At 41.7% G+C, this 14,518-nt stretch overlaps 1 protein-coding gene across 3 annotated transcripts in view; it reads left to right on the forward strand.

Moving 5' to 3' along the window:
* Positions 1-3,180: 3,180 nt before the first annotated feature.
* LOC103595409 (chromosome unknown open reading frame, human C10orf76) overlaps positions 3,181-14,518 on the forward strand; it is a 181,202-nt gene continuing 169,864 nt past the window's right edge. For 2 of the 3 annotated variants that reach the window (XM_008578802.1, XM_008578805.1), the window contains exon 1: positions 3,181-3,251. The gene's annotated coding sequence lies outside the window, so the exon portion shown is untranslated. Of the gene's footprint in view, positions 3,252-3,460; positions 3,623-14,518 lie in introns of those variants that run through there. The other variant, XM_008578803.1, reaches the window with a different exon arrangement.

Raw genomic sequence — 14,518 nt, forward strand, 5'->3', positions numbered from 1 at the left:
TCTACATTTGCCACCTCTACTTTCTCTCCTTCCATTCATTCCTCAAAACACTACTTCCCTGAAGTAGCTTTTGCTGAGGTCTTCAAGGAGAATTTTATTTCCTTTTTCCTGAGACATTTGACAGCCTTATTGAAAGTTCCTCCTGGGCTGGCCCGGTGGCGCACTCGGTAGAGTGTGGTGCTTGGGAGCGCGGTGGCGCTCCCGCTGAGGGTTCAGATCCCATGTGGAGACCAGTCCGCTCACTGGTTGAGCACGGTGTGGGCGCGACACCGAGGGTTGCAATCCCGTTGCTGGTCGCGGTGCGGGCGCAACACTGAGGGTTGCGATCCCGTACCGGTCACAAAAAAAGACAAAAAGGAAAAAAAAAAGTTCCTCCTGTGGTTTCCAGGGCATCCTTGTCCTCAGGATTTCTCTTTTTGTAGATGGCACAATCTTCAGAGTTTTGCTTGCCATTGGTTCATTGTCTTTTATCATCCTTTTAAATGTCGGCACACCTCCTTCCACACCCAATGCTATCTTGGGCCCTTTTCTTTCTTCTTCATGTTTGTCTTTTTTTTTGCCACTAGCTGGTATGGGGGATCCAAACCCTTGATCTTGGTGTCATCAGCACTACTCTCTACTGAGCAAGCTAACCAGCCCACTCTGGGCCCTTTTCTTATTTTTGGCCCTCTTCCTAGGCCATCTTCTCTACCTCATGGCTGGGGCCATTACCTCTAAGCCACTGGCTCCAAAATATTTAACTACAGCCCAGATATGTCTGCTGAGTTCCAATAAAGAGTATCCAAATGTCTACTAAATATTTCTGCCTGTATATCTCACAGACATTTCTTTTTTTTTTTTTTTTGTCTTTTTGTCTTTGTTCGTGACCGGCAACGGATCGCAACCCTCAGTGTCGCGCCCGTACCGGACTGGGACCGGCAATGGGATCGCAACCCTCGGTGTTGCCCCCGCTCCTCACTCAGCCAGTGAGCGGCCGGTCTGTATGTGGGATCCGAACCCTCGGCGGGAGCGCCGCCACGCTTCCCAAGCGGCGCACTGTAACAGTGCGCCACCGGGCTGGCCCTCTCACAGACATTTCAATCTCAACTTGTCCTAAACATCATTTTCCTGCCCCAAATTACTCTTCTTCTAGTTGCTCCTAGTTGCCATAGGAATTCTTTTATCTTTGTATGCTAGCCTCGGTTTTAGAGAGAGTAGAGCCTGGCCCAAAGAAAGACCTCAATACATGTTCGGTGAAGGAATGAGTATTACTTGGACACATGTTTGTGTGTGTGATATCACTCAGGAACCTTTTGGCTAAAAGTTGTGGAAATAGATCATAGCTATCTTCAAAATGAAATTAATTAGAAGAACACAAGGGGCTCATAAGAGTTTACAGGAGAAAGGAAGAACAGGTTTGGAAAATGAGCAGGAACCAAGACACTCACTGAAGACCAAGAAAGAGGAAGCACAGCTGTTTTTCAGCAGGAGCCATCTATCCAAGATACCATGGTCTCTGGTGCTACATGACTTGGTCACTGCACCTGAGGACAATACCCGTTATGAATAAATTCTGATCATCTCTTCGTCTTTGCATGTCTTGATAGCCAAAGCCCTTAGAGGCTGCATCTTGTGGCCAAGCCCAGGTCACATGCCCTCACTTACACTGGTTACCCAGGGTGTAGTTTTCCATTTAGACTACACTCAAAGGAAGAGTGCCTCAGAATAAGAAGGAAAGAGTTCTATGCTGGGTAACCAAACAAATATGACATAGGCCTTTTATTATCCCCCTTTTCCAGATGAGGAAACTAAGACTCGAAGAGCTCAAGTCATTGTCCAAAATCATACAGCCAGTAGGCAGCAGACCTGGGATACAGTCCCAGTGTTCCAGAAGTAGTACTTTTACCTACTCAGTATATGGCCTTCTAAATTTACCGTAGTCTGAATCTGTACTGCCCTCACTTCCCTGACATAGGTATGGAGAGTGCATTATCGTTTCACCATCATACCCTCTCCTTTTCTTTTCTCCTTTCCTCTAACACTAGACTCTATCTTCACCTTCCCCAGGAAGCCTCTCAAGATTGAAATTGTCAAAGGAGAAAATTACAGCAAGTTTAGTTAAAGATTTCAGTTGGCTTTATTACAATTCTAGATTCTGGCAACACATCATTCTGTAAAATAGCATAAGTGTTCCAATGAGCTGAGCAAGAGAGGTTGGCTTTAAAGACAGAAAAAAGGGCTAAAAAAGCAGAAACAAAGGACAAAAAGAGGATTGGTCATTTCAAAGTTACTTTCCTTGTAAGTTGGGAACAGGGAGACAGAACAATGGAAAAATAACTGATTGATCAACATTAGGTTACTTCAGGCTACTTCTTTTGTGTAAGGATTAAAACAGAGGGAACTTCATTATCATGCCTACTGAAGATTTAAACTGACCTGTTTAGGACATTGGCTATCTCTCTCTCCTGATTCCTCATTAGGTCAACCAATAACTTAGTTTGGATTTGGTGACATGTAATTTTTGCAAGGGTGACTCCATTTTGATGTTTACTCTGGTCTGTTGGACCCTAGTGCAGGAGCTTAGTCCAAAAAAAATGGCCTGCTGTAATTTTCTTTTTCTTTTTTTGGCAGCTGGATGAATCCTGGACCTTGGTATTATCAGCACCTCCCTCTAACCAACTGAGCTAACTGGACAGCCCCATAATTTTTATGTAAGAACATAAAATTTTTCTTTCTCTGAATTTTAAGGGCATTTATAACTTGAGCCTTACTAGGCCTGCCCTTGATAATTCATTGTCATATATTGAAAACATTTAATTTTATATATCTCTATGTATCTCTGTATCTATCACTGTTACAATATAATCTCGTAAGTGTAATTTGCTTTTCTTTTTCCTAAAGTATACATTCATTCCTAGAAGTGGAATTGTAGAGTTCAAACAGTCTGCCATATTTCAAAAAACTGCTACTGTGACCTGTATCCAATAGGGCCTCAACAGATGTTTCTTTTGCTAATTTCTTCCTCGCGAGGCCTTTCGGGAGTTGTAGTCTGCGATGCTTGCTGGGAATGGTCTGAACCAGCCTCAGGAAGCGGGCGTGGATGAACCTTTTACGAGGCGGGCTTTAGGACCAGGAGGAGTACCGCGGGCCGGGGGAAGGGTCGGGGAGGTCGGGAGCGCGCCCGAGAGCCCGGAGCAGCTGCGGCGTCTGTGGTTTCGGGAGCGAGCGGGCCCGGGAGCGGCGCGGGTGGTGGAGGAGGAGCCGGGTACTCGGTAAGCGTCGCCGGCCGGCCGGGTCCTCGAACTTGGCCAACGCCCGCCGGTCTGCCATACTAGGCCTTGGCCCCGAGGTGGCTCAGGGGGCGGAGCCTGCGTTTGCCGCGGGGACGACGGAGGTGACGGGGGCGGAGGGAGATGGAGGGAGGGAGGACTGCTGCTGGGAGGGCTGGGCCTGGGGGTTCCCGAACCCTCGGGAAGCGGCTTCGCTCTTCTCGCGGCCAGTCCCTCGGACCGTCTGGTGCCGGCCACGTCCCTCCCTCTTCCCGTGCCTGCTGGGGCCTCTTGGCTGGCGAGGCACTGACCTTTGACCCAGGCACAGCGTTGACCCCCGACCTCGACTCCTGCCTCGAGAGCCTGTCTCCCAGGTTATTCCTGATTCTGGGATGAGGGCGTGGGGCAAGCCCGTCTGAGAAGGGCTAGAGGAAGGGCGGTCTGTCTGAAGTCCTCAGATGTCCCAGAAGAGCCACCATCCTGTCTCTCTTCAGTCTCTGACCCACAGGCTTCATCCCACCCTTCACAGAGAATCAGTGAAGCTACCCTGTTTTCTTGGGGTTACTTGGTGTGAGCCCAGAAACTAACCTGTTCCCAGGGAGGTGTGAGGAAGAAACAAGAGAAGAGAAAACTGGTTCCTGGGGAAGAAGAGCTGCCAGAAGCTGAGGAGTGCTGCCCCTGGCGAGTGGGGAAGCAGAAACTTGGGCCAGGCCCGAATAAATGTTTCTGTATCATCAGACCCTCTCCAGTTCTTCCTCTCCAAAAAAAAGTTTTGAGCTTAGTGAGAGCTGTTTCTTTGCTATCCTGAGCTCTCAGTTACCTTGTCAATCAGCGAAAATACGGCTTGTCCCCTACTTTTTACTTAGCACAAGTTAATTGGAATTATTTGGGGTACGCCTTCAGTTGGATTTATGTACACAGTAGTTTCTATGTGAAGGCTTTCAGGATATCAGATCAACCTAAGTCTGTGGAAAGGTAGATCCCTGTTAGGATTGTAAAGGGGGACTTCCCATTCTTAGTGAGTAGGGAAACCTTTAAGGTGCTTTCGTTGGGTTTTTAGACATTATAATTTATTCACTTGTTCAACATCTGTATAACTTAAAACGAGCAAACAAACTTGAAAACCCTAATGCAGTTATTATAAAATTTGGAATTTCACATACAGCAGAGTTTAGGAATCCATAAAATTTGGGAAAAATGGCCAAAGAAATTGGTTTGGGATATATGAGGGTAAGCTGTTTATTCAACACACATTAATTGAGCACTTACTGTGTAACTGGTACCGAGGTTAGAAATATGAGTGTCTTTCCTCAAGGACATCAGAGAGACATTTAAATGGTATTTTGTAGTGCTGTGTGTTACATATCCATGTAAAGGCATTTATTCACAGTGAAGGGAATACTGCCATTGCCTGGGGAGTCAGGGAAATCTTTGCAGGGAGAAAACACTTGAGTTGGGTGTTGAAGGATGAGTAGGAGCTTGCATAAGTAAGAAAAGGCACTCCAGTTGGAGAGAACAGCATTTGTAAAGGCATGGTGAAGGCGTGAGGGAAAAAAATATTAATGATGTTTAAGTGTCAGAGGTTTGTTCAAAACAGGATGTGTAGTGTGGAAATTGCCAGGAGGTGAGGCTGAAAAGAAAGTGGGGAGCCATTGGTGTTTTTTTAAGTTAGAGAGTAACAGAAGTGCAAATTAAAGTAATGAAAAATGAGGCAGTGAGACTAATTCAAGTTGTTTCAGTTGACTGAGAGTCTGTCTGAATGAAGTGTGGCTGTGGGAATGAAGAGGTGAATGGATTTTAGAAATACTTCAGAGATAGATGCAAAACGACAGTGACTAGGAAGAGAGTGAGCTAAGATTCCTAACTTGAGAGACTGGGTGGATGGGGATTTCATTGATGAGGGTATGGATTAGAAAAAGTAGAACAGATTTTTGAAGGTTGGGGTGGCTATGGGAAGAGGATGGGGTGATAGTCTGGTATGCTGAGATTAAGTTGCTTGTGGGATGTACGGATGGAGATGTTAGTAGGCAGCTGGAAGTCAGGAGGCCTTGTGATCTTAATATCTTGGCAATAGCTTTAAATGAAAAAAATCCTGGGAAAAATAATGTTTATTTTGTTTATATATAAAGAAGTATCAGAATATGCACTTCCACTTAATAATGAGCTTCTCAAGGTAGGGACTATAACAGTAATTTTTGGTCCCTTTTTGTCTTACACTATGCTTGTGTTATTACAATGTCTCGATAAATGTTAGTTATTAAACTAGCAGGAAATCAATTTACTTTGCAAGGTTGCACTTACCTTTTCAGCTTCCTTTAAGAAGATTATGGGAATCTGTCATATAATTTTTATTTTATACTTAAGTGGTATTCTTGAGCCTTGTATGGTTCAACAGGAAAGGAAATGAGAAGATAGAAGTGATGTTGTGCTACTTGAGGAAGTTCAGGGTTTGAGCAGGAGATAGACAGTATTAATTTACAAGAGGCTCCTGCTCTTTGAGAAGAGGATCTTACAATGAATTCTCATTCTGGGAGATGTCAGAAAATTGTGGTTTTCAATCAGAATTTCCTGAAATCCTGTCAATTGGAGTTGGTTCCTCTTTCTGAAGATACAAGTGCATTCCTTCTTGTATAAGATAATTTGAAAGGGAACCTGAAGTGGTCATGTTTGTTTAAATCTCTTCATCTGCATGTTTAATTTGTGAAAGGAGACAGACTTAATAGATGCTAATGGGACCAGACTGAATTCTGTTCTCTGAAGGTAGTTCACCTATAGTAGGCACAGAGTATGGCTGATATGTATAGTAGAAATTGGGAAATTCCTGGTCTTGCCACTTGCTGTTTATGTTGGTAAAGTCTCTTAGTTACTCCCACTTTCAAGTATAGGCTAAACACCCACTCTGAGATGAACACTGTTCAGTGCATATACGAGATATGAACCCTGCCTTATAGTGGCTCATGTGCTTGCTTAATCAATCTGGTTCTGTCCTGGCATCTAGAAAATAAGGATGATGCTTGTCAGGCCATGTCCTGAGATGACTGACTTTTCTTGGATAAAGTGGGGATGTTGGTATTACAGATATCAGTTTGGAGTTTCCATCGAAGTGCAACTTTAATTGAATCTATTTTTTAATGTTCTACTAGTTAGTACCTGATTTTTTGCACTAACAGGACTTTATCACAGGGAGAAGGGCTACCAGAGAAGGAGATTTACTGGGCTTACAACTTACTGTTACTAGGGCAAAGTAAAATCCCCATGTAAAATTAGGGTAGTACTATCTATTTCATCTGATTATTGTAGGGATTAAATATAGCCTATTTAAAGCATTGAGAAAAGTGCCAAGTATATAGAGAGTACTCGGTCGTGTTATGTACATATCATCTTGAGTGGGAGGTTGTGCTCTGAAAATAGGGAGGAATGACAGATGAATTCCATCTCTAGGAATTAAAAGAAGAACAGTGATAGAACAAGAGGATGGTGGCCTGTCCTCGATCTCTCCGTGAAGGGAGTTCAGAGAGCTGGCTTCAAGGCTGCAGGCCCCACTATTTTCATTTTGGAAATATAAAAGACTTGGAGTGACTAGCAGCAATAATCCATTAGAATGAAAAGGGGTTATATGCTTGTTTTAGAGCTAGTCTGTGAGGTGGGATTAGGGAAACCTGTGTCCCATGCTCCTGAGAGAAGCTGTGACAAGGAACCATGTGGAACAGTAGGATGTGGTTCAACAAGTAAGCTAAATTTCTGAGGCTTTCAGAAAGGAAGAAAGAGGCCTATTAGGAGCTAGCTTGCGAAATGAAGGGTTGGGGCTTGGAGGTAGAAAACCCTGCATTCTCTTAAAAGCTTATAGTGTTAGTATTTACCTCCAGGGAATGAGGTAGATCTTGCAGAAGGATTTAGGGAGCAGGTAATGAATTTATTCCTAAAGATTAAAAACAACAACAATAACAAAGAAACACAAACCTGTGGCATCTAGAGGAACTAGGGAACTTTTTGGAGAGTCAGGGTAGGAGACTATCTCTGACATGACGTAAAGGTGTTGTCCCTCTTGGGTATTATGTGAATGTCCACAAAAGGGCCAGATTTGTTTGACTCAGCCACAATTCTTGAGCAAATAGCTACACAGGATTTTCTTTCTTTCTTTTTTTTTTTTAAAGATGACCAGTAAGGGGATCTTAACCCTTGGCTTGATGTTGTCAGCACCATGCTCACCCATTGAGCTAACCGGCCATCCCTATATGGGATCTGAACCCGGGGCCTTGGTGTTATCAGCACCGCACTCTCCCGAGTGAGCCACGGGCCGGCCCTACACAGGATTTTCATCTCTTTCACTAAGCATTGTGGATTACTGTAGTCAGTGTGGCTTATAGTGATCTTCTTTCATGGATGGACAAACTGGGACTAAGATCCCAAAGGAAGGGGATGCTGGTTGGTGAGTTTATGTGGGGAGAATGAGATGAGGGAAGGTGAAGGTTGCTCCAGTGCCCTTTCTGGAGACTGCAGAAGTTTTATTCATTCTCTCAATCTCCTCTTTTGTCCAGATACTCCTTTCCTTTCAAAGCCTGGATTAAGTCTTGGATGAATACTTCTCAAACTTTAATGAACATCAGAATTACTTGGGACAGGGTTTTCCAACCTTGTCACTATTGATGTGTTGGGATGGATAATTCTTTGTTGTGGGAGGCTGTCCTGTGCATGTTGGATATTTAGCAGCATCCCTGGCCTCTACTTTGTAGATGCCAGTAGTACCTCCCCTCCCATTGTGACAACCAAAAATGTCTCTAGACATTGATAAGTGTCCCCTGGGAGGCAAAATTACCCCCTTTGAGAACCACTGACCTGAAGTAATTGTTAAAAATATAGACTCCAGGGCTGGCTGGTTCGCTCAGTTGGTTAGAGTGTGGTGCTGATAACACCAAGGTCAAGGGTTAGGATTCCCATGCTGGCCAGCTACCAAAAAAAGATTACTTTTCCTGAAAAATCTGATTCAATAGTGGGGTATGGGGGCTTAGGAGTATATATATTTAGGAGGCACCCCAGAAGATTATGAAACAGGTGATCACAGCTCTGCACTGGTAAAGCATATTCTCTCCTAAGCTGAGGGTTGTGCAGACGCATACTTGACTTGTTCTTCATTTCATCTTTCTGTCCTGGTTTACATTATCTCTAGCCATTGTCAAGTTTTGGTAGAGAATTGTCCTCAGAGCACTGATTAGGCTCAATTAAAATAGTATCCATTAAATCTTGTGGATATTAGTGTGTTTCATCCTTTTTTAAAGAAAAAAAACGCATTGGATACATCTACATCTATCAACTTGACTAGACACTCAGATTCTTCTCCAGTGTTCCCTTCCAAGTTTTCTGCTATTCCATCTATTTGTATTCCTCTGTGTTTCACTTTGCCATATTTACCACATTACCTATATTTATATTCAGATACATGTGTCAGACAGTTATCTTTTACTTTCTACCATGGCACACTTACCCACTGACAAACTAGAGTGATGAAACTCAAGTTATCTGGACACTCCATAGTTTGTTCATTAAAGTCAATGTGTATATACTTCTCACTCACATGGAGCCTCTTCACAGTTTCTCTGCAGGTCCTCAGCTTTGTTTATGTGTACGTTACTCTACTTCTGCCCACTCCTCAGCCTTTTGAGAGACCCTGTATGTAGTGGACAAGAGCAGGAACTCTAGCATCAGGCTGCCTGGGTTTGAGTCTCTATTCTCACTTCTTATGGACAAGTTTTTTTTTTTTTTTAATACCACTTTGTGCTTTAGTTTTCTCATTGTAAACTTCCTGGATCATAGGATTTTTATGAGGATAAAATAGTCAATGTGTGTAAAGTGCTTAGAACAGTTCCTGGTACATAATAAGTGCTAAATAAGCGCTAACTCTGATTGCTATTTTAGATTGGTGTCCTGAATGTTCAAACCTTCTGTCCCTACTGTCCTCTGTCTTAGTATTCTGCATGGGTGCTGCTAAATTTTCATATATATATGAATACACCCATACTTTTTTTAGAGATTCTTTTTTGTTTTTGGCAGCTGGCTGGTACAGGGATCTGAACCCATGACCTTGGTATTACAAGGCTGTGCTCTAAGCAACTGAGCTAACTGGCCAGTCCTACACATACTTTTTTTAGTTTAAGGAATAACATATAATGTGAAGTGTACAAGTTAATAATTTTTTTAACATATGTACCTATTTGTGTGACCTTCACTCAGATCAAGATTGAGCACATTTTTGTCATCTAAGAAGGCTTCCTTGTGCTCACTCCCTCTCATCTCCCTACCACTAGTCTGACCTCTGTCACCATTGACTAATTTTACCTTTTTTGAACTTCATATAAATGAATCCAGGTTGTACTCTTTTTTGGATATTTTTCATTCAACATTTTCTGTATGACCATATGTGTTGTTTCATGTGTCAATTATTTATTATTTGTTCTTTTAAATTTCTGTATGGTATTCTATTGTATGAGTATACTATAATTTTCCCATTCTACTGCTGATAGATATTTGAATTCTCTTTACATATTAAAAAAAACCTCACAAACAGAAAACACCACTTCAATAAACTTTACAAAACATTTCAAAAAGGGAATGTTTATACTTTAGTTTAGGCACACTGGTATTTCTGTTTCTTGACCATGCCATGTGTTCAGATCTTGGGGTTTTTGCACTTGCCATTTCCACTATCTGGAACACTTTTCCCAAGATTTTCACATGGCTGGTTCCTTCCAATTATTCAGCATCTCAGCCCAAGTATGAGCAGGGCTTTCCTCGAAAAGGCCTTCTTTAATCTCCCGGTCTGTAGTCTCCCTAAGCAATATGTCCACAGGCACTTACCACTGTCACAACATATCTTATTTGTTTTCTGTCTCCCCCACTACTAGAATGAAAATTCTTTGAGATCAGGGATCTCTTCTATTTTGTTCATCACTGCATCCCAAATGTCTGGCACCAAGAAGTGCTCAATAAATATTTATTGAATAAATAAATTACTCCCTGATCTGTGCGTAGGTTTTTTTCTAAATTATGGGCACATTTACTTTTATTCATTTTCCTTTTTTCCCATCCTTTTTTCTCCTCTCCTTTTCCTTTTCTTATATACTGGTTGAAGTGTTTTAGGATGTTTGCCTTAGCATTTAGCTACAGCAGTGTTTTTGAGTGTATTTCAGCGTGAAAAGAGGGTGATACTTGGTAGTAGTCTTTTACAAGGGTGAACCTAGAACCCCAGATTATTAAATTTGGAAGCCCACAGAGAGCTGTCATGTGGCTTCTTTTTACAGATTGGCAAATTGAGGCCCAGGGAGGTAAAAGAAACTTAAGGTTATAGAATGAATGTATAAGAATTGGGACTAAAATGCAAGACTTTTTATAGATTAATTGTCTTAACTCCCTGGAAATTAGAGTGAATTTCTATTAAATTTATTTTCTGGTACTAGAGTTGGCATGCATTGTGCTCAAGAAGACAGTAAAATAAATGAATAACCATCTAGCTATGTGTAACTAGCATTCCTTGCATGTTAGACATTGATTGGCTTTAGGTTTTAAAATCTTAACATTTGGCCACTTCATCCTGCAGGGGTGTGAAGTGATGTCCATTTAAGAAGTGTGTGGCTGGATTGCTTTAAGATATAGATCTTAAAAAATCGTATGACTTGCATCTTTCAGAGAGAAGTTGTGTTGCAGGTCATGGGGCCAGCAGTCTCTCAGGTTTAGGAATAAAAGGCTTCACTGATTTACCATTCAGTTGAGGGGATTTGAAGCCATTCCTGAATTTGATAGTAGGTGAAATTAGTAGTGAAAAATTGCCTGCTTCTTTTTTTTATGTTTTGCCTGTGTCTTAATTTCAAGAAACTGTGTTAAAGCCTAAACTGACATTTTGGGGGGATTACTGTGCATTTGCTTATTTGCTTCTTAACCAGAAGGGTTTAAGAGTCCAGATCAACAGGGGTCATAGCATAGTCATAGGATGCTTCTTCCCCTCCTTTGTGGTCCTATAGCATTTTCTTTGTACTTCTACCCCATTTCTTCTTCTTTTTTTTTTTTTAAAGATGACCAGTAAGGGGATCTTAACCCCTTGACTTGGTGTTGTCAGCACCATCCTCTCCCAAGTGAGCTAACCAGCCATCCCAGTATAGGGATCTGAACCCATGGCCTTGGTGTTATCAGCGCCACATTCTCCCAAGTAAGCCACGGGCTGACCCTACCCCATTTATTTCTCATGGTTTGCCTTGTGCTGTGGGTTATTGTTTATGTGTGTCTATCAGTGAATTGTGAGTTCCCAGAGGATCAGGTCTGGAATTTCCTCTCTGAAACCCCATCGTGCCTAAACTAGTGTTTTACAGTATTTAGGTGATATTTCAATCATGCGGAGAGAATCATTAGATAATAATCTAGTTCAAACCCCTCGTTTAACTTGTGAGGAAACTGAGGAGCACAGTGACTTAGTCACTGTCACCTAGTTAGTTGGGAGACCTATTTTCTGGTCTCATTTCTGCTGGTTGGTTGTTCCTTTATGACTTGCAACTTCTCAGCTGGTGCTGGTTCTCTCTACAAGGTGGGTGGCACGAGGGGAGTGTTGTGAAAGAAGAAAAAAGCTCCAAGAGGATATAAACAGGTTACGCTGACATTACTAATGTGCTGCAGTTCACTCCTCTACCAATCAGATATTTTACTTTCAAATTTGGGAACTCAGCCTTAATTTCTGAGAACCAGAGAAAAACTTTTTCAAGAGTTCTACATTTCTCTCATTCTACCACCCTAGAACCCTTGTTTGCTGTGTTCCATGCTTAGGAGTGCTGGCAGGAGGAGACTGTGTTGTTAGTTTCCTGTCACCTTTCAGGCAGCTTAGGTGGTAAATTTCAGTTGCCTGTGATGATGACAGTGAGTAATGAGTTGAGGCCCTTGGCTAAATTTCCCCCAGCTCCAAATGGTAAGGAGAGTGATGAAAAGAATTTAATTTCATAGAAAATTTGGTAGTTTGGATTGGAATTGTTTTTCCCTTCCCTCCTATTCCCTTTTGTTTATTAGAAAGTATTGATTCTGAAATAGAGAAAGTGAGTTTATTAGATTTGGGGTGGACATTGATTAGCTGTAACCTACTTATAAATCCTCAGAAGGGGATGTTTGTAAACACGTGCTTTTCACCAGGAACTTGTGGTTCCCACTATTAGCACTATTCTGTTAATCAACTGGTTGGAGCTGATCACATGCAAAATCTATATCCACTAAGCTTAGAATTGCATTGCTTTTGATTTATTTTAATAGGATCCTCTTGATTTCCAATTTATTTTTCCCAGATAAGGACATCTTCCTCTCAACAATGTATTTAAAAGACACAGCAATGTTTTGAACACAGGCTGTATTTCGTGCTTTAAGGCAAAGCCATGATCAATATGATGTAAATCGCCCAAAAAAGTCTTCTCTTTTTGTTGTGTGTTGCTTTGCCTCCCACAGATTTGTCACCCCTTTTCCCCTGGGTAATGGAGCCATCAAAGATTACTCAAAGCCCATTTCTTCAGAGCAGTGAGAACCCCTGAAAAGGGGTTAATCTCCCGGAACCCTCAAGAGAGAGGCATTCCTTCCATTTGGGAAATTGACCACGAATAGGGGTTCTCTTCTCACATTTATTCTCCAGACCAGGAAGTTATAGGAAGAGAACATAGGTGGGATTTTTGCTAAGTATAGTTTAACAAATTTATTTTATTTTTTTATTTTTTAAAAAGATGACCGGTAAGGGGATCTTAACCCTTGACTTGGTGTTATCAGCACAACACTCTCCCAGTGAGCCATGAGGTGGCTGGCCCATAGTTTAACAAGTTTAACAATAGAAGACATTCAGTAAGACGAGCAAGGTGAAATTCTATAATGCAATTAAATTGATCCACAAACGAAAGCTTGATTTTAGCAAACATTCTCTTCTTACAGCAATTTCCCAGTATCTTTACATATCAATCAGTAACCTGTTTGTCTTTGAGCCAGCAACCTTACTGTGTTACAATTCTTTATCTTACAACAGAGACTATATAGCCTGGGGAAAATTTCCTGTCCTTTGTAAGGTCAATATTTGAAACTGCAAGGCTTTGGAAAACCAGGCCCTGTGAAGTACATTTGCTTTATGCATACTCCACAGTTGTGGTTATTTTTTCCTTCAGTTTTCTCTGGACCATAGTAGGATTTGAAGGTTTAGTGAAGCCTCGATAGAGATAGGCCTTACTAAATTTTTAAATCAGACCTGGGATTTTTCAGGGTCTCCCCCCACCCCTTATTTCAGAATCAGCAGTGAATAGCATATGCTGAACATTTACCATGAACCAAGTACTTGTAGAAAAAGTGTATGATGTAGTCCTTGTGCTAAAGATGCTTAATATGTAGTTGGGGAAATTTTCTGTGCTTTGATGTATGCTCAAAGGTGAATCTCCTTTTTTTTTTTTGTCCTTTTTGAGACCGGCCGCACCGCGCTCAGCCAGTGAGCACACTGGTGTGAATCTCCTTTTTTTTTTTTGTCCTTTTTGAGACCGGCCGCACCGCGCTCAGCCAGTGAGCACACCGGTGGTCATCCCTATATAGGATCCGAACCCATGGCGGGAGCGCTGCTGCGCTCCCAGCGCCGCACTCTCCTGAGTGCGCCATGGGCTCGGCCCTGAATCTCCTTTTTGGCTGTATGTATTAGAGAAAGACAATGTCTGAGGTATAATCTTTTGTGCTACTGGATATATCTCTTCCTTAAAGCTTTGACTTGATTTTAAAGATAGTGCATATTTTCCAAAAGTCATGGGACAAAATTAGTTGTACTGCTTTGGATTTGTCTAGAAGTAAAATCAGGTTCCTCCCTAGCCCCCACTCTTGTTATTGGATGAGATTAAGTTTCACAACTAGAGCCTGGGATTTAAGAGACAGAGAGGAACTTTGTTAATAATAGAAAGAATCTATTAAGTGAGGAAATATGTGTAAATCCACAGTGGAGACCTGTGGGATTTCTAGTTCTCACTTAAATAAAAAATTGAGAATTTCTTGAAGCAAGATGGGAAAATTTGTGCATGATTCATGGAACTGCTTTTATATAGAATTGCAAAATACATTGAAGTTTGATTTGCAATAGTATTATAGATATATACAGTTAAATTTGAAAGTAGTATATTATTCAGTTATTTTGAAATAAAATTTAATTTTTGGCCTCTTAACTGCTATTTTCTGCCTTGGGTCTCTTTCTAGAGGAATTTCTGAAGACAGTCAAGTGCAGTGTGATTTATTAGGCA

This window comes from Galeopterus variegatus, unplaced genomic scaffold (genome assembly GCF_000696425.1).
Source record: "Galeopterus variegatus unplaced genomic scaffold, G_variegatus-3.0.2 Scaffold1761, whole genome shotgun sequence".
NCBI lineage: Eukaryota > Metazoa > Chordata > Mammalia > Dermoptera > Cynocephalidae > Galeopterus > Galeopterus variegatus.